This window comes from Jaculus jaculus, chromosome 8 (genome assembly GCF_020740685.1).
Source record: "Jaculus jaculus isolate mJacJac1 chromosome 8, mJacJac1.mat.Y.cur, whole genome shotgun sequence".
NCBI classification, from domain to species: domain Eukaryota; kingdom Metazoa; phylum Chordata; class Mammalia; order Rodentia; family Dipodidae; genus Jaculus; species Jaculus jaculus.
The window spans coordinates 73,613,755-73,637,997 of record NC_059109.1 but is presented as its reverse complement, the minus strand read 5'-3'; the positions used below and the strand labels follow the sequence as shown (position 1 = coordinate 73,637,997).

Below are 24,243 nucleotides of genomic sequence, written 5' to 3'. Positions count from 1 at the left end.
TATTTATATTCTAATATCTGACAGGATATAATTCAAACCAACACTAGTTAGGAAAGATCAGGTATGTTACTTTATGTTGATAAGGAGAACAATACAACAGGAAAACATTGTAATTCTAAGCATATATGCACCAAACAAGGTACACCCAATTTTATTAAACAAACACTACTAGATGTAAGATCACAGATAATCAATCCCAAATACAATTATAGTGGGTGACTTCAGTATCCCCCTCTTACCAATTGATAGGTCATCCCAACAAAAATAAACAGAGATCTGAATTAAATGACATTATAGTGCAAATGGATCTGACAGACATCTATAGAATATTCCATCCAGATGCTGGAGAATACAAATAATTTTCAACAGCACATGGAACTTTCTCAAATATAGATCATATATTAGGACACAAATCAAATTTTAACAAATACAGGAAAATTGAAATGATTCTTTGGGGACTGAAGAGCTGGCTTATTGGTTAAGGTGCATGACTGCAAAGCAAAGGTCCCAGGTTCTATCCCCAGTACCCACGTAAGCCAGATACATAAATGGTGCATGCATCTGGAGTTTGTCTGCAGTGGCTAGAAACCCTGGTGTGTCTATTCTCAATCCCTCCCACCTCTCTCTGTCTCTCTCAAATAAATAAATAAAAATAAAAAAATATTTTTAAAAAGAAATAATTCCTTGTGCTCTATCTGATCACAACAGAATTAAACTACAAATCAACAGCAAGAAAGACTAAAAACATACAAACTCATGGAAATTAAATAATACACTACTCAAGCCGGGCGTGGTGGCGCACGCCTTTAATCCCAGCACTCGGGAGGCAGAGGTGGGAGGATCGCCGTGAGTTCAAGGCCACCCTGAGACTACAGAGTTAATTCCAGGTCAGCCTGGACCAGAGTGAGACCCTACCTCGAAAAACCAAAAATAATAATAATAATAATAATAATACACTACTCAGTGATGAATGGGTTATTGAAGAAATCAAGAAGGAAATTTAAAAATTCCCAGAATCAAATGATAATGAAAACACAACATACCAAAATCTATAGGATACAAGTAAGGCTAATCCTAATAGGGAAACTTATAGCTTTAAGTGCCCATATTAAGAAATTAGAGGGACTGGAGGGATGGTTTAGTGATTAAGGTTCTTGCCTGCAAAGCCAAAGAATCAAGGTTCAATTCTCCAGGACCCAATTAAGCCAGATGCACAAGGTGACACATACATCTGGAGTTTGTTTGCAGCAGCTGGAGGCCCTTGGCATGTCCATTCCTTCCCTCTCTCCCTCCCTCCCTCCCTCCCTCTCCTTCTTTCTCTCTGTCAAATAAATGATTTTTTTTTTTTTTTGAGGTAGGGTCTCACTCTAGCCCATACTGACCTGGAATTCACTCTGTAGTTTCAGGGTAGCCTCAAACTCACAAAAATCCCCCTATTACCTGAGTGCTGGGATTAAAGGCGTGTGCCACCACACCTGGCTCTAATTTAAAAAATATATATAGCTGGGCATGGTGGCACACGCCTTTAATCCCAGCACTCAGGAAGTAGGGGGATTTTTGTGAGTTTGAGGCCACCCTGATATCAGATAGTGAATTCCAGGTCACCCTGGTAGAACTAGACTCAACCTTGGAAAAAAAAAGAGAAATCACAAGAAAACAATTTAATGCTATACCTTAGCTTATATATAGCTTAATTCTATAACCTTTAGCAAAACTTCCAAATAAAGAAGAAACTCAAATAAACAAAATTAGAGATTAAAAGGGCACCATTAGAACAGATACCAATGAAATTCAGAAAATCATAAAGACATACCTTAAGAATATATACCCCACCAAATTTGAAAATTTAAAAGAAAAGGTCTGGTACCAACATGTGATGTGCCCATATTAAGTATATCCGTAATTAATTTAAAATTTAAAATAAAGGTTGATAGGCTTTGCAGGCAAGCACCTTAACCACTGAGCAATCATTCAACCCAGCCAACGCAATTCTGAGCAACAAAAACAAGGCTGGGAGTATCACCATGCTTGATTTTAATATATAAATATATATTACAGTCATAGCAACAAAAGCATCATGGTACTGGCACAAAACAGACACATTGATCAATCGACCAGAATTGAGGATCCAGGAAGCTACAGCCATCTGATTTTTTTTGTTTGTTTGTTTTTTCCCCGAGGTATCGTCTCACTCTAGCCCAGGCTGACCTGGAATTCACTTATGTAGTCTCAGGGTGGCCTGGAACTCACAACGATCCTCCTACTTCTGCCTCCCAAGTGCTGGTATTAAAGGTGTGTGCCACCATACCAGGCTCAGTCTTTTGACAAAAACACCAAAAATATTTACCAGAGACAAGACAGCTTCTTTAACAAATGGTGCTGGGAAAACTAGATAAGTAAGTGAAAATAGGTCCTTGTCTCCATGCATAAGAATTAAGTCCAGGATTGGAGAGATGGCTTAGGATAAGGCCCTTGCCAGCAAAGCCAAATGACCCAGGTTCAATTCCCCAGGACTCACGTAAGCCATATCCACAAGGTGGCCCACACATCTGGAGTTCGTTTCCAGTGGCTAGATGCCTTGGCCTGCCCATTCTCTCCTTCTATCTGCCTCTCCCCCCTCTAGCAAATAACAATGAAATATTTAAAAAAGAATCAAGTCCAAATTAATCAAAGACCTTATTATCAGACCTAAAACTGAAAGAGCTAGAGGAAAAACAAGAAGAAAAACTTCAGTATATTGGCATAGGCAAGGGCTTTTTGAATATAACCCCAGACACTCAGGGAGTAATGCAACTAAGCAACCCCTGGGAGCTCATGCAATTACAAAGCCACGGTACAACAAAGGACCCAGTGAATAGAGCAAAGTGGCATCCTACAGAATGGGAGAATATCTTTGCCAGCTATCTCTCTGACAGAGAATTAATATATAGGATTTACAAAGAACTTAAAAAGAAAACAGAATTCAATCAAAAAAAAAAAAAAATGGGCTGGAGAGCCAGGTGTGGTGGCACACGCCTTTAATCCCAGCACTGGGCGGCAGAGGTAGGAGGATCCCGGAGAGTTCAAGGCCACCCTAGGATTATATGGTGAATCAGTCTGGGCTACAGTGAGACCCTACCTCAAAAACCAAAGACTCCAGGCCGGACAGCGGCCGCGCGGCAGCAGCGTCGGCGGCGGCGCGGCGCGGCGGGGCGGATTGGCCGGGCCCAGGAACTTCCGCGCCGCCCGCGCCGGCTCAGCGCCCCGCCGCCTGCCCCAGAAGTCCGCTTCCCGAGCTCTCAGGGTCCTGTTGTTTCAATGGTGAGCGGTCGCAAGGCACGCATGCTCCTCAATTTCAACCACAGACGGCCTTGCGACCGGATACGGGCTACAATACACACAGAGATGCAGACCTGAGGAAAGACACCCTTTGGCTTGTTGGCTTTTAGTCAGATGAAAGTGAACACAATTGTGAACTTTTGTGGGGTTTTGCGTGTGTGGGGGGGGGCGGGGGTTGAGGAACGTGTTTTAGTTCTTAGCATTATGCCTTTCACATATAATTCTTATAATTGTTATGTTATTCTAATTCTTTTTTTTGTTGTTTTTTTTCGACGTAGGGTCTCACTCTGGTCCAGGCTGACCTGGAATTAACTCTGTAGTCTCAGGGTGGCCTTGAACTCACGGCGATCCTCCTACCTCTGCCTCCCAAGTGTTACTCTAATTCTTATATACTATTAGTGAAACACTTAAAATTCTTAGTTGATTCATTCAAAATGCAATGATCAAATGTGAAAAGATAAGGCTACAAAGTGTAAGTCAGACGCTGAAAAGTCTTGTGTTTTAATATCTTTGATATTCTCTTTGCAATCAAATGGTATAAATGAACTCATTTAAAAAGTGGTTAAGGGAAAAATTTTAAAAAAAAATTTTAAAAATATGGGGGTGGAGAGGGAGGGAATTACCATGGGATATATTTTATAATCATGGAAAATGTTAATAAAAATTTAAAAAAAAAAGTGGTTAAGGGGCTGGAGAGATGGCTTAGCAGCTAAGTGCTTGCCTGTGAAGCCTAAGGACCCCGGTTCAAGGCTCAATTCCCCAGGTCCCACATTAGCCAGTTGCACAAGGGTTCACATGCATCTGGAGTTAGTTTGCAGTGGCTAAGGGCCCTGGCATACCCATTCTCTCATGTGCGCTATCTCCCTCTTTCTCTGTCACTCTCAAATAAAATAAATTTTAAAAAAAGATTTAAAATAAATAAATAAAATGAAAAGTGGTTAAGAATTTGTTGGGCTGGTGTGGTAGTAATTTTTAAACTTGAATATTGCCCAAGGCTTTTTTGTGTGTGCTTATTATTTGTACATTTGAAAAATATTATTGGAATAATTTTGCAGTACTATACTTCAACTTCTTTATAAATATAAGTACATTTTAACTCATAATTGTACCCTATACTGTAAGCATATGTTTATTTTTTAAGATTTATTTTACTTATTTATTTTTCTTTTTTTATTTCAAATTTTTATTAAGAACTTCCATGACTATAAAAAATATCCCATGGTAATACCCTCCCTCCACCACTTTCCTCTTTGAAACTCCATTCTCCATCATATCCCGTCCTCATCTCAATTAGTCTCTCTTTTACTTTGATGTGATATTTTCCTCTTCTTATGATAGTCTTGCATAGGTAATGTCAGGAACTGTGAGGTCATGGACATCGAGGCCATTTTGTCTGGAGGGGAGCATGTCGTAAGGACTTTTACCCTTCCTTTGGCTCTTACATTTTTTTTTTTTAATTTTTGTTAACATTTTCCATGATTATAAAATATATCCCATGGTAATTCCCTCCCTCCCCACCCCCACACTTTCCCATTTGAAATTCCATTCTCCATCATATTACCCTCCCCATTACAATCATTGTAATTACATATATACAATATCAACCTATTAAGTATCCTCCTCCCTTCCTTTCTCTTCCCTTTATGTCTCCTTTTTAACTTACTGGCCTCTGCTACTAAGAATTTTCATTCTCATGCAGAAGCCCAGTCATCTGTAGCTAGGATCCACATATGAGAGAGAACATGTGGCGCTTGGCTTTCTGGGCCTGGGTTACCTCACTTAGTATACTTTCCAGGTCCATCCATTTTTCAGCAAATTTCATAACTTCATTTTTCTTTACCGCTGAGTAGAACTCCATTGTATAAATGTGCCACATCTTCATTATCCACTCATCTGTTGAGGAACATCTAGGCTGGTTCCATTTCCCAGCTATTATAAATTGAGCAGCAATAAACATGGTTGAGCATGTACTTCAAAGGAAATGAGATGAGTCCTTTGGATATATGCCTAGGAGTGCTATAGCTGGGTCATATGGTAGATCAATCTTTAGCTGTTTTAGGAACCTCCACACTGTTTTCCACAATGGCTGGACCAGATTGCATTCCCACCAGCAGTGTAGAAGGGTTCCTTTTTTTCCACATTCCCGCCAACATTTATGATCATTTGTTTTCATGATGGTGGCCAATCTGACAGGAGTGAGATGGAATCTCAATGTAGTTTTAATCTGCATTTCCCTGATGACTAGTGACGTAGAACATTTTTTTAGATGCTTATATGCCATTCGTATTTCTTCCTTTGAGAACTCTCTATTTAGCTCCATAGCCCATTTTTTGATTGGCTTGTTTGATTCCTTATTATTTAACTTTTTGAGTTCTTTGTATATCCTAGATATTAATCCTCTATCAGATATATAGCTGGCAAAGATTTTTTTCCCATTCTGTAGGTTGCCTCTTTGCTTTTTTCACTGTGTCCTTTGCAGTGCAAAATCTTTGTAATTTCATAAGGTCCCAGTGATTAATCTGTGGTTTTATTGCCTGAGCAATTGGGGTTGTATTCAGAAAGTCTTTGCCAAGACCAATATATTGAAGGGTTTCCCCTACTTTTTCCTCTAGCAGTTTCAGAGTTTTAGGTCTGATGTTAAGGTCTTTAATCCATTTGGACTTAATTCTTGTGCATGGCAAGAGAGAAGAATCTATTTTCATCCTTTTATCCAGTTTTCAAAACACCATTTGCTGAAGAGGCTGTCTCTTCTCCAATGAGTATTTTTGGCATTTTTATCGAATATCAGGTGGCTATAGCTACTTGGGCTGACATCTGGGTACTCTATTCTGTTCCACTGATCTACATGTCTGTTTTTGTGCCAGTACCATGCTGTTTTTGTTACTATGGCTCTGTAGTATAGGTTAAAATCAGGTATGGTGATACCACCAGCCTCATTTTTGTTGCTCAGTATTATTTTAGATATTCGAGGTTTTTTGTGATTCCAAATGAATTTTTGGATTGTTTTTACTATTTCCATGAAGAAAGCCTTTGGAATTTTGATAGGGATTGCATTAAATGTGTAGATTGCTTTAGGTAAGATTGCCATTTTCACAATATTGATCTTCCAATCCAGGAACAAGGGATGTTTCTCCACTTTCTAGTGTCTTCTGCAATTTCTCGCTTGAGTGTTTTAAAGTTCTCATTGTAGAGATTCTTTACTTCCTTGGTTAGGTTTATTCCAAGGTACTTTATTTTTTTTGATGCAATTGTGAACGGGAGTGATTCTCTGATTTCATCCTCTGTGTGTTTGTTGTTAGCATATATGAAGGCTACTGATTTCTGTGTATTTATTTTGTATCCTGCTACATTGCTGTAGGTTTTGATCAGCTCTAACAGTTTGCTAGTAGAGTCTTTAGGGTCCTTTATGTATAGAATCATGTCATCTGCAAATAATGATAACTTGATCTCTTCCTTTCCAATTTGTATCCCTTTTATGTGTGTCTCTTGCCTTATTGCTATGGCTAAGACTTCCAAAACTATATTAAATAAAAGTGAAGACAGTGGACACCCTTGTCTTGTTCCTGATTTTAGTGGAAAAGTTTCCAGTTTTTCCCCATTTAGTAATATGTTGGCTGTAGGCTTGTCATAAATAGCCTTTATTATATTGAGATATGTTCCTTCTATTCCCAGTCTCTGTAGGACTTTTATCATGAAGGGATGTTGGATTTTGTCAAATGCTTTCTCTGCGTCTAATGAGATGATCATGTGATTTTTGTCCTTCAACCCGTTTATGTAATGTATTACATTTATAGATTTGTGTATGTTGAACCATCCCTGCATCTCTGGGATAAAGCCTACTTGGTCAGGGTGAATGATCTTTTTGATATATTCTTGTATTCTGTTTGCCAATATGTTGTTGAGATATTTTTGCATCTATGTTCATGAGGGAGATTGGTCTGTAATTTTCTTTTTTTGTTCTATCTTTGCCTGGTTTGGGTATCAGCGTGATGCTGGCCTCATAGAAGGAATTTGGTAGAATTCCTTCTTTTTCTATTTCTTGGAAAAGCTTAAGAAGCAATGCTGTTAGCTCTTTCTTAAAAGTCTGATAAAATTCAGCAGTGAATCCATCTGGGCCTGGGCTTTTTTTAGTTGGGAGATTATTGATAACTGTTCAGATCTCCATGTTTGTTATAGGTCTATTTAAGTGATTAATCTCATTTTGATTTAATTTAAGTAGGTCATATAGATCAAGGAAATCATCCATTTCTTTCAGATTTTCATACTTTGTGGAGTATATGCTTTTATAGTATGTCCCTATGATTTTTTGAATTTCTCTGGAATCTGTTGTGATGTTACCTTGTTCACTCTGATTTTATTAATTTGTGTCTCTTCTCTCTTTCTTTTGGTCAGATTTGCTAAGGGTTTATCAATCTTGTTTATCCTTTCAAAGAACCAACTCTTTGTTTCATTAATTCTTTGGATTGTTCTTTTTGTTTCTATTTCATTAATTTCTGCCCTAATCTTTATTATTTCTTCCCATCTACTGATTTTTGGTTTGCCTTGTTCTTCTTTTTCCAAGGCTTTAAGGCGAAGCATTAGGTCGTTTACTTGTGACCTTTCGAATTTCTTAATATAGGCACTTAAGGCTATAAATTTACCTCTTAGAACTGCCTTCATTGTTTCCCAGAGATTTTGGTATGTTGTGTTCTCATTATCATTTGACTCTATAAATTTTTTGATTTCCTTTTTGATTTCTTCATTGACCCATTCATCATTTAGTAGTGTATTGTTTAGTTTCCATGATTTTGTGTATGCTCTATAGCCTTTCTTGCTACTGATTTGTAGTTTAATTCCATTGTGGTCAGATAGAATGCAAGGAATTATTTCAGTTTTTCTGAATGTTAAGATTTGCTTTGTGTCCTAATATATGGTCTATTTTAGAGAATGTTCCATGTGCTGCTGAAAAGAATGTATATTCTGCAGCCTTTGGATGAAATGTCCTGTATATATCTGTTAGGTCCATTCCTTCTATGACCTCATTTAGTCCAGATGCCTCTCTGTTTATTTTTCCCCGGGATGACCTGTCAATTGGTGAGAGTGGGGTGTAAAAGTCACCCACCACCACTGTGTTTGGTGTTATCTGTGACCTTAGTTCTAATAGTGTTTGTTTGACGAATTTGGGAGCCCCCATGTTAGGTGCATATATGTTTAGGATTGTAATGTCCTCCTGTTGGAGTGTGCCCTTAATCAATATAAAGTGACCTTCCTTATCTTTCTTGACTAACGTTGGACTAAAGTCTGCCCTGTCCGATATTCAAATAGCAACCCCTGCTTGTTTTCTAGGCCCATTTGCTTGAAACACCATCTTCCAGCCTTTCACCCTAAGGTAATGTCTATCCTTTGTAGAAAGGTGAGTTTCTTGGAGACAACAAATTGTAGGATCCTGCTTTTTAACCCAGTCTGCGAATCTATGTCTTCTCGTTGGGGCATTGAGGCCGTTGATATTAAGAGATATTATTGAAAGGTGTATTTTTATGTTTGCCATTTTTTTGTGTGGTTCTGTTTCTACCTGTGCTCTCTTCTGTTAACTAGTATTTGAGTATTGCTTGTTTTTTCTAGGTTCCTTATATGTGTGCTTTTCCTTTTCTTCAGCATGGAGGATTCTATCAAGTATTTTCTGTAGAGCTGGTTTTGTCTTCAAATACTCCTTTATTCTGCTTTTGTCATGGAATGTCCTTATTTCTCCGTCGATTTGAGTGGATAACTTTGCAGGATAAAGTAACCTTGGTTGACAGTTGTTATCTTTCAGAACTTGGAATATATCACCCCAAGCCCTTCTGGCTTTAAAAGTTTCTGTTGAATAAACTGCTGTAATCCTGATGGGCTTACTTTTGTAGGTAACTTGATTTTTCTCTCTAACTGCTTTCAATATTTTTTCTTTGGTGTGTGTGTTTGGAAGTTTTATTATAATATGGCAAGGAGAGGTTCTTTCCAGGTTTTGTCTGGCTGGGGTTCTAAAGGCTTCCTGTATCTGTATTGGCACCTCTTTCCCAATTTGGGGGAAATTTTCTTCTATGATTTTGTTGAAGACACCTACTATGCCTTTTGAGTGAAATTCTTCTCCTTCTACTATGCCCTGAATTCTAATATTTGATCTTTCCATAGTGTCCCAAATATCTTGAAATTCCCACTCATACTTTTCTATAAGTTTGTCTTTCTCTTTGTTGGCCTGTATTAGATCTGCCACCTGGTCTTCTAGCTTAGATATTCTGTCCTCTCCCTCATCCATTCTACTGGTGAAATTTTCTACAGAGTTTTTTAGTTCATTGACTGTGTTCTTCATTGCTAGTAATTCTGTCTGGTTTTTCTTTATTATTTCTATTTCCTTATTTATGTCTTGTATTGCCTTCTTTATTTTATGAAATTGATGTCCTGCATCTTCTTTGATTCCTTTGATTTCCTCTTTAAGTTCCTCTTTGACTCCTTTGATTTGTTCTCTGACTTCTTTGAACATATTTACAATCATTCTTTTGAAATCTTTTTCAGGCATTTCCTCTAACTCGTTCTCACTGGAGGTCATTTCTGATGCATTAATACTTTTAGGTGGATTTATATCATCTTGCTTTTTAGTGTTTCTTGTGTTATAATGTATATATTTTTGCATCTTGGATTAAGTTAATGCTTGGATTTTCTAGCTAGCTGTGTATTCTTAGCTGTATCAATTGATTTGATGTTATATATTTTCAGGGTAGGAGCTTAAGGTGTTAGATGTGGCTCTTAAGACTCTGAGAGTATCTACAAAGGTGCTCCTAGGGGTTGAGTTTCCCTGCTATGGGAGTATTCAAGTAGGCTGAGTGGAATAAAACACAGGTAGATTCTAAAAGTTAACTAAACACTGTACCCATTCAGTCAAAAACAGCCCCAAGTATGTATGCCAGAGTAGTTATTATAACAACCAGATCCTCTATCAACACAGAGGTTAAGATTTCTGGTCTGTTGAGGGATCCCAGTCAGCTTGTGACCAAGTGAGACCCTTCCCTGGTGCAAACCCAGTTACCTGGATGAGTTTGGTCTCAGTCAAGTTGGTGCCTGGGTAGTCGGGCTGCTGTTCTGATTTCTGGAGCTGGGCACTGGGTTTTCCTGCGGGGCAAACCAAGCCTGGCAACTGTGGCCCTGCAGATCAGCACCCCTGCCGCTGGAACTGCTGCTGCTTCTGGATCTGCTGTTGTTGCCGCTCCTGGGTCTGCCACTGCTGCCGCTCCTGGGTCTGCTGCTCCAGTTCCGAAGCTGCTGATGTTGCTGCTGAACTCTGGTCCTGCTTGGGTCCCGCTGTGGGCTCAAGTTGGCGTGGCCGTCCTGGGAAGCTGCTCTGTTCGCTGGAGCTGGGCTCAGGCAGTGGGGGAGGGGAGGGAGCCGCAGCTGCTCTGGTTCTCTCGCTGCTCCACGTGTTCTTCTACCTCGCGTTCTGCTCCTCCGCTGCTCACTGCCGCTCTCCCTTCACGTTTCCTGAGTTGCGGAGAGCACGGTGTGAGGGGAAGCTCCCGCACCTGGCTTTTCCTGCAGCTGGAGCCGAGCCTGGCCGCTTTCTGGTGCGCCCCGCCACCGCCGCTTTTGCCTGCCTGTGCGGGCTCTGGATGCTCTGGATCTCTCCTACTTCCCCGCTGCTGCTTCAGTTTCCTATACACCTCACTTTTTAGTAAAAGTGTGTATTTTGCTGAGGTTTTTTGGTCTTTTTTCCCACCAGGCTGCTTTAGAGTGGTACCTACACCGCCATCTTAACCGGAAGTCCCTGTAAGCATATGTTTTTATTCATAGATTTTTATTGAAGTTTTGATTGGTCCCCTACAGAATTTGTTTGTTTGTTTGTTTGTTTGTTTTTGGAGGTAGGGTCTCACTCTAGCTCAGGCTGACCTGGATTTCACTATGTAGTCTCAGGGTGGCCTCCAACTCATGGTGATTCTCCTACTTCTGCCTCCCGAGTACTGGGATTAAAGGTGTGCGCCACCACGCCCGGCTCAGAAATTTTTTATATTCAAGTTACGTTCTTATTTATATTGTGTATGCATTTTATTTATTAATGTTTCTAATTTCCTGAGAACATAATTCTTTTAAAAGATATTTGATATGCCAACACTTTTCTTGGATTGAAACATTGTTTTTTAACTTTAAAAATTTGGGTCACTCTGTATGCTTGTGTTTTGTCTTGTCAGAGAAGGAGAAGGGATGTATGTTAAAATGTGCCTGTGAATGTTCAGCCGGGCGTGGTGGCGCACGTCTTTAATCCCAGCACTCGGGAGGCAGAGGTAGGAGGATCACCATGAGTTCAAGGCCACCCTGAGACTACATAGTTAATTCCAGGTCAGCCTGGACCAGGGTGAGACCCTACCTCGAAAAACCAAAAAAAAAAAAAAAAAAGTGCCTGTAAATGTTGAGAGTTTTGTCATCTGATAAGGTTATAGTTTTAGAATATGCATAAGGACATGAAACCTGGCCATTACTGCACCCAGAATTGTTCTAAAAATAACATTTAAGAGGCTTTGGAGCAAAGTACTGGGTCTGTGCGTGAAGAGGACAGAGATGATAATGCTTAGTTTTGGTGAAGGAAATGGGCAGAGTCTAGTGAATGCTCTTATGGAGATAAGTTTTCCCTAGATGCCTTCATGTTAATAGCAACCTGTTTCCTCACAGAAGCTTGAAGCCAAAAGGCTGAGTGGTAGTCACTGTTACAGAACACCATGTGTGCCATGATGGGACCTTGGGACAGCTTACCCTTCCGATTTAGAAACCTCACATTTAGAGAATACATGAGGTACTAGATGTAACTTCTAGTTTTGTTTTTTTCACATACTTTTATTTCTACATTTATTTGAATACTTTTAAGTAATTTAGAAACTTTCAAAATACTTATGCATTTTTAAAATTTCATTGTTATGTGTTTATCAGAAAGTTAATCTCATCTTGGAATAAATGAAAGAAATGTGGTTGGTTTTGTTAATAAAGGCTGGATGCATCCCAGATTTTACATTTTCACTGAACATCAGTGGATCATCCCAGAAGTATGAGTAAAGTTACATTTGTTGACCATTTGTGTCATGTTTTTTGTTTTGTTTTGTTTTTCAAGGTAGGGTCTCACTGTAGCCCAGGCTGACCTAGAATTCACTATGGAGTCTCAGAGTGGCCTCGAACTCACGGTGATCCTCCTACCTCTGCCTCCCGAGTGCTGGGATTAGAGGCGTGCACCACCACGTCCGGCTGTTGACCATTTGTGTCATGTTTATTTTAATATAATAGAATTAACTGAGGTGAAATGTCCTTTATTTGGAACAGAGAGTCTTCTTTTTCTTTCCCCCATTAAGAACATGTGGATCTAGCATTCATTAGCTTAACCCCTCACAGTGACTTCAAAGTAAAGAGTAAAGCTCTCTCAGTAAAACTGTCCACTAAAAAGCAATAACTGAAGAAGTTAATGGTCTGGAAATCCATTATTATGTCCTACTTATGGAAACTTTATTTCAAGTATATCTTTTTATTTCAAGTTCATATTTTTTCTGAAGAAACCTCTGTGTAAAACCAAATTCAGCTTTGGATGGGATCATTTCAAAGAACTATAGGATTAATTAGAAGTTCTAATCTTTATCATCATCTATATTTCCCTTATATTTCTGCTTGTAAGTAAATTTTATATTAAGTAAACATTTGATTTGAGTAGCAGGTAAAATAAAAGGTTCAACTTATTCTAGACCTTATTCAAACTTTGGTACCAGTTACCCAGGAGAAAATGTGGAGTAACTTTGTTTTGTATGCTGAGGTTTAGAGGTTGTTGAATGAAGGGCATCCTTTTATAAATAAAGTGCTAAACAGCAATGAGTGTAGATTTAGTAAGAGGGCTGGAGAGATATAAAATACTGCAGCTATCTCATGAATGCTCTGCCATCCTACATAGTATCTATTACAAAGCACCTTTCTTGTATCCATACATTGTAGGTGTTGCTGTTAACATTTACTATATTTATTATAACCAAAATGCTGTTATTCACATTAAATGTTTATTCTTTAAAACTGAATATATTGCTTATAACCCACAAATGCATACTGCATGTCTTATATCTCAATAGTACTGTAATATGAACTTTTGTGAAATACTTTTATTTTGTTATGCTTTAAATACACATACAGAAAGATTCAGTTGTTAGCTTTGAAAGCTGTACAATATCATAATAAAAAACATAAGAATAAAAAATGAATACTGTAGGCCGCCTGGCAGGCCGGAGGCCCGGACATTCCGGGGAACGGAGCTGTGGCTGGGTCTCCAGGCCGGGATGGAGACCCCTGGAGGGGCCTGAGGTGAGTGCGGCCAGCGGCTGCGAGTCCGCGGGGACATGGCTCACCTCCGGGGCTTCGCGCACCAGCACTCTCGTTTGGACCCAGAGGAGCTCTTCACCAAGCTTGACCGCTTTGGGAAGGGCTCATTTGGGGAGGTGTACAAGGGTATCGACAACCACACCAAGGAGGTGGTGGCCAACAAGATCATAGACCTGGAGGAGGCCTAAAATGAGATCGAGGACATGCAGCAGGAGATTACTGTGCTCAGCCAGTGCGGCAGTCCTTACATCACCCGCTACTTTGGCTCCTACCTAAAGAGCACCAAGCTATGGATTATCATGGAGTACTTGGGCAGTGGCTCTGCATTGGACTTGCTGAAGCCAGGCCCCTTGGAGGAAACCTATATTGCCACCATCCTGCGGGAGATCCTGAAGGGCCTGGTTTTTCTGCACTCGGAGCGCAAGATCCACTGAGACATCAAAGCTGCCAACGTGCTGCTCTCGGAGCAGGGTGATGTGAAGCTGGCGGACTTTGGGGTGGCAGGGCAGCTCACAGACACACAGATCAAGTGGAATACATTTGTGGGCACCCCCTTCTGGATGGCACCTGAAGTTATCAAGCAGTCAGCCTACGACTTCAAGGCTGATATCTGGTCCTGGGCATCACAGCGATCGAGCTGGCCAAGGGGCAGCCACCAAACTCTGACCTCCATCCTATGCGTGTCCTGTTCCTGATTCCCAAAAACAACCCACCTACACTGGAGGGCCACTACAGCAAGCCTCTTAAGGAGTTTGTGGAGGCCTGCCTCAACAAGGACCCCCGATTCTGGCCCATTGCCAAGGAGCTCCTGAAGCACAAGTTTATCACAGGCTACACCAAGAAGACCTCCTTTCTTACTGAGCTTATTGACCGCTACAAGCGCTGGAAGTCAGAGGGGCACGGCGAGTAGTCTAGCTCTGAGGACTCTGGCGAGGCTGAGGATGGGGAACAGTGCCCCATCTGGACGTTTCCCCAACCATCCGGCCAAGTCCGCATAGCAAGCTGCACAAGGGGACAGCCCTGCACGGCTCACAGAAGCCTGCTGAGCCTGCCAGGAGACAGCCAAGGTCCCAGTGCTTATCCACGCTTGTCCGGCCTGTCTTCAGAGAGCTCAAAGAGAAGCACAGAGTGGTGGGAGTGTGGTTGCCCTGGAGGAGCTAGAGAATGCCTTCAGCCTGGCTGAAGAGTCCTGTCCCTGAATCTCGGACAAGCTGATGGTGCACCTGGTGGAACGTGTGCAAAGGTTCTCACACAACAGGAACCACCTGATATCCACCCGCTGAGCACATTGCTCTCCAAAGAGAGAAAGGTGCTTTTTGTTTTGAGCTCCAAAAGGAATGACGTGGATGCCCACTTGTACTGTGCTGTGACTTCAAGGATAGGCTGGCCTCTAGACCTCACAAGCCAGGTCACTTTCTTTCCTCCCCTCATAGTGTGCTGTCCCACACAGCAGACACGCCACACCTGTTTCCACTGCCTGCTGGTCTGGTTGAAGCCATGTCGTGTAGCAAGGAGCCCTTGGAAAACCCGGCAGCCACTTATGGTGGGGCCCTGCAGCTGCCAGACCAAGGAGCAGAGAAACTATTGGACAGCTTTGGCTCCTCCCCTGCTCCAGGATGTCATCATAGGGGCCCATAGTGACCCAAATGGTCATAATTTTTTATGCCTTGTGGTGTCAGATCAGGTCCTGTGTGTTCTCAAGTCATCTAGTATGTTTTGGTTTTAAGAGTGAACTTGTTACTTGTTCTGAGGGTAAGTTGTTAATTTTCATAAGAGCATTGAAGGTCTCACCACTTTCAATAAAGACCTGGATTGGAGAAAAAAGAAATGAATACTGTAAAAAAAGATTGGGAGGAGGCAGAGGTAGGAGGATTGCCATGAGTTCAGGGCCACCCTGAAACTACATGGTGAATTCCAGGTCAGCCTGAGCTACAGTGAAACCCTACCTTGAAAAAAACAAAACAAAACAAAAAATGATCTACATCTTTAGCCATCAGGGAAATGGAAATTAAACTACTTTGAGATTTCATCTCACTCCTGTCAGAATGACTATCATAAAAAATCACAATAAATGCTGCTCAATTTATAATAGCTGGGAAATGGAACCAGCCTAGATGTCCCTCAACAGATGAGTGGATAATGAAGATGTGGCACATTTATACAATTTTCTTTACTCAGCGGTAAAGAAAAATGAAGTTATGAAATTTGCAGAAAAATGGATGGACCTGGAAAGTATTATACTAAGTCAGGTAACCCAGGCCCAGAAAGCCAAGTGCCACATGTTCTCCCTCATATGGGGATCCTAGCTACAGATGACTGGGCTTCTGTGTGAGAATGAAAATACTTAGTAGCAGAGGCCAGTAAGTTGAAAAGGAGACATAAAGGGTGGAGAAAGGAAGGGAGGAGGATACTTAATAGGTTGATATTGTATATATGTAATTACAATGATTGTAATGGGGAGGTAATATGATTGAGAATGGAATTTCAAACGGGAAAGTGTGGGGGTGGGGAGGGAGGGAATTACCATGGGATATATTTTATAATCATGGAAAATGTTAATAAAAATTAAAAAAAATAAAAAAATAAAAAATAAAAAAAAAAGATCTTGAATTTAAAAAAAAAAATCACAATAAATGTTGGCAAGGATGTAGAAGAAGAGGAACCCTTCTACATTGTTAGTGGGAATATAATCTGGTACAGCCATTGTGGAAATCAAAATGAAGGTTCCTGAGACAGCTAAAAATAGATATACCATATGACCTAGCTATACTGCTCCCAGGCATATATCCCAAGGACATTTCTCACTACCTTAGAGATACTTGCACAACCATGTTTATTACTGCTCTATTCACAGTGGCTAGGAAATGGAACCAGCCTAGATGTCCCTCAACTGATGAATAGATAATAAAGATGTGGTACATTTATACAATGGAATTCTATTCAGTGGTAAAGAAAAATGAAATTATGAAATTTGCAGGGAAATGGATGGATCTCAAAAAGATTATATTAAATGAGGTAATCCAGGCTCAGAAAGCCAAACGTCACATGTTCTCTCTCATATGTGGATCCTAGTTACAAATGTTCAGACTTTGTATGTGAATTGGAGTAAAAAATTGGTAGCAGAGGCCAGAAAAGGAATACAGGGGGAGGGAGAAGAGAGGTGGAATTAAGGGGATAGTATTGTATATATGTAAGTAGACAAACAGATTACTGTGGGTGGAATGGCCTAAGTGAGGTCAGGGGAAGAGATTGAGTAAAAGAAGGGTTAATCAAAATTCCGGATAGTGTGAAAAAGCCATATGATAATCTACTTTTTTGGATAATGGCACATCCAGAAACCATAGACTGTTAATAGAAAATTTTCAGTGCCAGGAATAGGATACCTTTCAGTGAAATCCCTGATGCCCCAAAACATTACAGACTACTGCCAAGACTCTTGGTTTCCTGCCAGGGAAAGATTATAAAACCGCTGACAGAGGCTGGAAGAAGCCATTCTGCATGCAGTTCAAAGGGAGAAAGAGAAATCAACAGTGAAGATACTCAATAGTGGACACTGCAAGCCTTATATTTGGCCAGCCAGGCCAAATGAGCCAACAGGTGCAGTAGTGGCACGTCTGTCTTGATGGAAACCAACTGTCCTCTAATTGGACTAGAGGCCTACTCCATGGGAGGGAATACATCCCTGATACTGAAAACTTAAAACAGGGGTAGTCATGAGTGCTAGGGGTGTAAAGTCTACTGCTGTCTGGCTAAATGTATATACTATGCTTATCAAACTGCCTAGTAAGTGTTTCTCTTAATGTTTATACACTTATATTAATGCTACTCTCATTTTTGGTTGACAATCTTCTCTTTTCAGATGGCAGTGACCTTGGGATGACTCAGAAGGTATCATGGTGCTGAGAAGAGATGACCAGAGTGCTCAGTACTGCAATATCTCTATCACACCTTCCACAGCTCAGGGTCTATTGTGGAAGAGGTAGCGGAAAGAATGTAAGAGCCAAAGGGAAGGACTCCTTACAACATGCTCTCCCACACACAAAATGGCCTGGATATCCATGACCTCACAGTGCCTGACACTACCTACATAAGACCATCATAACAGGAGGAAAAGATGATAACATCAAAATCAAAGAGAGACTGATTGAGAGGGGGAGGGGATATGATGGAGAAAGGAGTTTCAAAGGGGAAAGTGGGGGGAGGGAGGGTATTACCATGGGATATTTTTTATAATCATGGAAGTTGTTCATAAAAATTTAAAGAAATAAATTTAAAGAAATAATGGTCAGAAGATGTGGCAGAAAGAATATAAGAGCTGAAGGAAGGGTAGGACTGCTTACAATCCTCAATATCCATGACCTCACAGTTGCCTAGCACTACCTTCACAAGACCATCACAATAGGAGGAAAAGATGATGCCATCAAAATAAAAGAAAGACTAATGGAGAGAGGGTGGGGATATGATGGAGTGTGGATTTATGAAGGGAAAAGTGGGGAAGAGGAGGGAATTATTATGGTTTATTGTCTGCAAGTATGGACACTGTCAAAAACAAATAAAAATAGGGATGGGCATGGTGGTGCACACCTTTAATCCCAGCACTCAGGAGGCAGAAGTACGAGGATCACTATGAGTTTAAGACCGCCCTGAGATGACATAGTGAATTCCAGGTCAGCCTAGGCTATAGTGAAACCCTACCTTAAAAAAAAAAAAAAAAAAAAAAAAAAAAAAAAAGCTGACCATGGTGGCACACACCTTTAATTCTAGCACTTGGGACGCAGAGATAGGATTGCTGTGTGTTTGAGGCCAGCCTGAGACTACATAGTAAAGAGCAAGGTTTTACCTCAAAAAACCAAAAATAAATAAATAAAAATAAAATTTAAAAATGAGTTAGAACTAAATAAAATATTAAATTTTTTTAAGGGCTGGAGAGATGGCTCAGCAATTAAGGCACTTGCCTCTGCAGCCTAAGGACACAGATTAGATTCCCCAGTACCCACATAAGCCAGGTACACAAGGTGGCACATGTGTCTGGAGTTTGTTTGCAGTGGCAGGAGGCCCTGGCATGCCCATTCTCTCTCTGTCTCTGTCTCTGTCTCTGTCTCTCTCTCTCTCTCTCTCTCTCTCTCTACCTTTTCCTCTCTCCTTTCCTTACTCTCTCTCAAATAAATAAAGAAATAAAATATTTAGTCAGGCTTTGTGGCACAAGCCTTTGATCCCAGAACTTGGGAGGCAGAGGTAGGAGGATCACTGTGAGTTTGAGGCCATCCTGAACATTCCAGGTCAACTTGGGCTACAGCAAGACCCTACCTCAAAAAAAAAAAAAAAACCAAAAGAGCCAGATGTACACGGTGGTGCATGTGTTTGTAGTTCATTTGCAGTGTCTGGAGGCCCTGGCACACACTTTTTTTTCTCTCTCTCTCAAATTAAGAAATAAAAATAAAATATTATAAAAAATAAGTAAAATATTTTTTAAAAATTATGGCTGGGGAGATGTCTTAGAAGTTAAGGTACTTGCCTTGCAAAGCCTAAAGACCCATGCTTGACGCTCCAGATCCCACTTAAGCCAAATGCACAAAGGTGAGGCAACCACAAGGTTGCACATGCCCACTAGGTGGCACAAGTGTCTGGAGTTCAATTGTAGCGGCTGAGGCCTGGCATGTCGATTCTCTCTCTGTCTCTGTCTCTCTCTCTCTCTCTCCCTCTCTCTTCCACTCTCTCTCTCACTCTTTCTAAAAATAAAAATAAAAAAGTTCAAGTGTAGTGGTGCACACCTTTAATCCCAGCACACAGGGGCAGAGGTAGGAGGATTGCTGTGAGTTTGAGGTCAGCCTGAGACTACATAGTGATTCCAGACCAGCCTGGACTAGAGTAAGATCTTACCTTGAAAAGAAATTTTTTAAATAGAACAAAATAAATATTTAAAATGTTTTTAATAAACTATATCTGGGAGAGGTGGTGCATGCCTTTAATCCCAGCACTCCAGAGGCAGAAATAGGAGGATCACAGTGAGTTCAAGGCCAGCCCAAGACTATATAGTGAATTCTAGGTCACCCTGGGCTAGAGTGAGACCCCAGCTTAAAAAAAAAAGAAAAGGGTCCAGCCATTGGGGAAATCAGTGTGGAGGTTCCTAAAACAGCTAACGATTGATCTACCATATGACCCAGTTATAGCATTCCTAGGCATATATCCTAAGGACTCATTCCATTTCCTTAGAAGTACATGCTAACCATGTTTATTGCTGCTCAATTTATAATAGCTGGGAAATGGAACCAGCCTAGATGTCCCTCAACTGATGAGTGGATAATGAAGATATGGCACATTTATACAATGGAGTTCTACTCAGCGGTAAAGAAAAATGAAGTTATGAAATTTGCAGGAAAATGGATGGATCTGGAAAGGATTATACTAAGTGAGGTAACCCAAGCCCAGAAAGCCAAGCGCCACATGTTCTCCCTCATATGTTGATCCTAGCTACAGATGATTGGGCTTCTGTGTGAGAAGGAAAAACCTCAGTAGCAGAGGCCAATGAGTTAAAAAGGAGATATAAAGGGAAGATAAAGGAAGGGAGGAGGGTACTTAATAGGTTGCTATTATATATATGTAAGTAGAAGAATAGATTAACAGGGGTGAAAAGGCCCAAAGTTAAGTCAAGGGAAGAGATTGAGTAAAGGGAAGGTGGAGGGAGGGCTAATCAAAATCTAAGAGGATGCAAATAAATCATATGGAATCCTCTGGTTTTGGACAATGGAAAACTCAGGAGCCAAAGATCGTTGTTAGACAATTTTCAGGCCAGGGATGGGATACCTCCAGTGAGGTGTTGGCCAGGGAGGTTCCTGATGCCCCCAAGACGTTATAGGCCTTTGCCAAGGCCCTTGGTTTCCCACCAGGAATAGATGGTAAGACCCTATTGCTGAAGACTCTGCATACTTGGGCTGCAAGGCCACTGAGAAATACTGCTGGAACTGAGCTGATAACCTCCTCCATGTAGACCAGCTGACAGAAAGCTGGAAGAAGCCATTCTGCATGTAGTTCAATGGGAGAAAGAGATACCACCAGTGAAGATACTCAACAGTGGACACTGCAAGCCTTATAATTAGCCAGCCAAGCCAAATGAGCCAACGGGTGCAATAGTGGCAGGTTTGTCATGGTGGAAACCAACTGCCCTCCAATTGGACTGAAGGCCTGCTCCATGGGGGGAATACATCCCTGATACTGAAAACTTAAAACAGGGGTAGTCATGAGCCCTAGGAGTGTAGCATCTGCTGATGTCTGGAAAAATGTATATACTATGCTTATCACACTGCCCAGTAAGCACTTGTCTTAATATTTATACCCTTATATTAACACTACTCTCACTTTGGGTAGAGAATCTTCTCTTTTCAGATGGCAGTGACTTTGGGATGACTCAGAAGGTATCATAGTGCTGGAAAGAAGTAACTGGAGTACTGAGTAACATCTCAATCACACCTTCCAAGGCTTAGGGTCTAATGTGGAAGAGGTAGCTGAAAGAATGTAAGAGCCAAAGGAAGGGTAGGACTCCTTACAACATGCTCCCTCCAGACATAAAATGGCCTGCATATATATGACCTCATAAAGCCTGACACTACCTACACAAGATGATCATAAGAGGAGGAAAAGATCATGACATCAAAATAAAAGAGAGACTGATTGAGATGGGGAGGGGATTTGATGGAGAATGGAATTTCAAAGGTGAAAGTGGGGGGGAGAGGGAGGGTATTACCATGGGATACTTTTTATAATCATGGAAAATGTTAATAAAAATTGAGGAAAAAAACAAAAAAAAAAAAACAAAAAGAAGGGAGGGGGTCTATGATGTTCACCATTAATATTTTATCTGATACTACTTCATAGCCTATAATACTGTTTTCAAAAAATATTTTGGATATTTGTAATGGTCATTTCATTTTACAAGTTACGTGTGTTCATAGTAGAAACTGGAAACAAAAAATTAAAATCATTGTTTTATCACTTTGAGAAAACAAAAACAAGAACAAATAGATGTCTGGTTAAGATGGCAGCATAGGAACCACACCAAAGCAGCCTAGGGGAGAAAAAGAAAAAAAAAAAGAAAAAAGAAAAATATACTCTTCTACTAAAAAGTAAAGGTGTATAAGAAATTATCAACCACAGCAGAGAAGTAGGAGAGATCAGAGCGTCTAGAGACCACAGACGCAGGCAGAAGTGGCTCCAGCAGTGGTGGCACCAGGTTCACGCAGGCTCACCCTGAGCCACAGGAAAATCCAGGTCAGGGGATTTCTACTTATACCAGTCTCCTTGCAAACTAAAGAAACATGAAGGGAGGAAGGCAGGGACCCCAGTAGAGCAGCTTGGAGGAAGATGATCACGAGGGCCAGCAGGAGAACTTCAACCACCATCCATAACCTCCCCTCCCCCTACTGCCAACGCAAGTACCAGCAAGCACCAGAGACCTGGGGAAGGGAGCTCACCTACATAGCACCCAGCACAGACGATCAGAGCAGTGACCCACCAACCCAGCCAGCTTACTTGAGAGGAACCTAAGTGGGTGTGCAACATAACTGATGGTCAGAACCCACCAAATAAGCCTGATTTATAGGCTTGCATTGGAAGTGCTAATTGCACCTTCCATATCAGGGTAAATTATATGTTAAATATGATGGATGGTAGGATTTGCCATTCTTAACTAAGCTATATTTTGGGCTTGTCATTTTTTTGCTTCCTGATTTATAGTGCCTTTGTCTCCTCTTCTGTTGGTTCTTGGGACAGGTCTCACTCAGTTACAAGCTAACCTTGGAATTCTCTACAGGCCAGAAATCTCAGCCTTCCAGTTGATAGGATTAAGGATGTGGAGCACCACACATCCTTAGGTACTGTGACTTTGTTAGAGAATCTGTTTGTCATAATACCTACTCTTGCATAAATACTCTGTGTTGTTTTTCATTGAATATGTATATTGTTTAGTTAAATTTTGGAATTTGGCCAGGTATAGTGGCACACACCTTTAATCCCAGCACTCAGGAGGCAGAGTTAGGCATGGCCATGAGTTCAAGGCCACCCTGAGACTACATAGCTATTCCAGGTCAGCCTGGGCTAGAGTGAGACCCTACCTCACTCCCCCCACCAAATTAGAATTTGTCTATATTTTGTTCCACCCAGCCTACTAGAATACTCTCATAGCAGGAAAACCCAACACCTTGGGTCACTTTTGTGGTTACTCTGAGAGTCTTAAGAGACACACCTAGCACCTTAAGCTCCTACCCTGAAGATATATAACATCAGATAGATTGATACATCTAATAATATTGCCAGTAATTAAAAAAACACAAATATTAAATTAATCCAAGATGTAAAAATTTCTATGTTATAATATATATTATATAAATATATATAATTATAAGAAAGAAACAAAAAAATCAAGAAAATATAAATCCAACAAAAAGTACTAATGCATCAGAAATGACCTCCAGTGAGACTAATCTGAAGGAAATGCCTGAGAAAGATTTCAAAAGAATGATTATAAATATGCTCAAAGAAATCAAAGAGGAAATCAAAGAAGACACAGGAAACCAATTTAATGAAATAAGGAGGTCAATGCAAGACATGAATAAGGAAATAATAAAGAAAAACCAGTCAGAAATACTAGCAATGAAGAACACAGTGAGTCAAATAAAAAGCTCTATAGAAGTCAGGCATGTTGGTGCACACCTTTAATCCCAGCACTTGGGAGGCAGAGATAGAAGGATCACCATGAGTTTGAGGCTACCCTGAGACTACATAGTGAATTCCAGGTCAGTCTGAGCTAGAGTGAGACTCTACTTCAAAAACCAAAACCAAAAACCAAAAAAACAAAAAAACAAAAAAAAAACCCTCTATAGAAAATCTCACCAGTAGAATGGATGAAGGAGAGAATAGAATATCTAAACTAGAATACCAGGTGGCAGATCTAATACAGTCCAACAAAGAAACAGACAAACTAATAGGAAGGTATAAATGGGAATTTCAAGACATTCATGATACTATGAAAAGAGCAAACAAGAATTCAGGGTATAGTAGAAGGAGAAGAATTTCACTACAAAGGCATAGTAGGCATTTTTAACAAAATCATAGAAGAAAACTTCCCCCATATTTGGAAAGAGATGCCAATGCAGATACAGGAAGCCTTTAGAACACCAAACAGACAAAACCTGGGAAGAACCACTCCTCGCCATATTATATTTAAACTACCAAACACATAAACCAAAGAAAATGTATTGAAAGCAGTAAGAGAGAAAAATCAAGTCACATACAAAGGCAAGCCCTTCAGGATCACAGCAGATTACTCAACACAAACTTTAAAAGCCAGAAGGAGGGCTGGAGAGATGGTGTAGCGGTTAAGCGCTTGCCTGTGAAGCCTAAGGACCCCGGTTCAAGGCTCGGTTCCCCAGGTCCTACGTTAGCCAGATGCACAAGGGGGCGCATGCGTCTGGAGTTCGTTTGCAGAGGCCGGAAGCCCTGGCGCGCCCATTCTCTCTCTCTCCCTCTACCTGTCTTTCTCTCTGTGTCTGTCGCTCTCAAATAAATAAATTAAAAAAAAATTAAAAA

The 24,243-nt window shown here is 40.6% G+C and overlaps 1 protein-coding gene and 1 pseudogene across 2 annotated transcripts in view; one reads left to right on the top strand and one right to left on the bottom strand.

Moving 5' to 3' along the window:
* The window catches only part of Lrcol1 (leucine rich colipase like 1), a 71,220-nt gene extending 68,058 nt beyond the window's left edge, over positions 1–3,162 (bottom strand). For both annotated transcript variants that reach the window (XM_045156714.1, XM_045156716.1), the window contains exon 1: positions 3,119–3,162. The gene's annotated coding sequence lies outside the window, so the exon portion shown is untranslated. The remainder of the gene's footprint in view (positions 1–3,118) is intronic.
* A 10,511-nt stretch (positions 3,163–13,673) lies between these two features.
* On the top strand, positions 13,674–15,101 carry LOC101605373 (annotated as a pseudogene).
* Positions 15,102–24,243: the final 9,142 nt, after the last annotated feature.